This window comes from Bison bison, unplaced genomic scaffold (assembly GCF_000754665.1).
Source record: "Bison bison bison isolate TAMUID 2011002044 unplaced genomic scaffold, Bison_UMD1.0 scf7180017864264, whole genome shotgun sequence".
Lineage (NCBI taxonomy): Eukaryota > Metazoa > Chordata > Mammalia > Artiodactyla > Bovidae > Bison > Bison bison.
This window is the reverse complement of record NW_011494836.1, coordinates 2,380,372-2,381,353: the sequence shown is the minus strand read 5'-3', so window position 1 is coordinate 2,381,353 and position 982 is coordinate 2,380,372.

Here is a 982-nt window from a genome sequence, read left to right as displayed (position 1 = left end):
CTGAGCCAGGTCTTTGTTAGGGCATGTGGGATCGTAGTTCCCCGACCAGGGATAGAACCCAGGTCCCCTGGACCACCAGGGAATTCACCCAGACAATTATTTTGATCCACATGCCACAACTAAGACCTGGCACAGCCAAATTAAATAAAACTAATTTTTTTTTAATTAACCGTTAGTTTTGGACTTACAGAGGATTCCCCCAAATGCTAGATCTGAAATTTTGTGACTCTCACTTGACATGTAATATTCCCTCTCAGGTTTAAATTAGAGCTGCAGAGAAAGCCAATAGTTTTAAAACCTCAGGGTTTTAAACCATAGATAATGTCTTCCTGCAGTTGCCTGCTGATACCACTCCACTGGAATAAGGGGAAATAAAGGAGGTTCAGATGAGCCCTCACATTCTTAGCTCCTAACAGCTAAGTTGCAAAGATGTAAGAAATGATTTCATTACAGTATTATTAATTGGCTGCTATAAAAATACACATGAGCAGGCAAATATATAAAGCGTGGTCACTGAGTCTAGATCTGCTCAGTTAAAAATCACATATTTCCTTTTTTATTGCTATTTATTCATGTTTGACATTTCTTCTATTTAAATTGATTGAAGTTGTGTGTGTGTGTGTGTGTGTGTGTGTGTGTGTGTGTGTGTGTGTGTTTTAATTTTTATTTATCTGTTTAGGCTAAGCCACTCGGCTTGCAGAATCTTAGTCCCCAACCAGGGATTGACCCTGGCCCTCGGCAATGAACATACAGAGTCCTAACCTCTGGACTGCCAGGGAATTCCTTAAACCAATTGTTTTCAATCTTTTATTTTTTTCAGGGCTATAAAACTCTTTGAGGATATGATGAAAACTATGAATCTTCTCCCTAGAAAAATTCATATTAATATTGCTGCTGCTGCTAAGTCACTTCAGTCGTGTCCGACTCTGTGTGATCCCACAGACGGCAGCCACCAGGCTCCCCCATCCCTGGGATTCTCCAG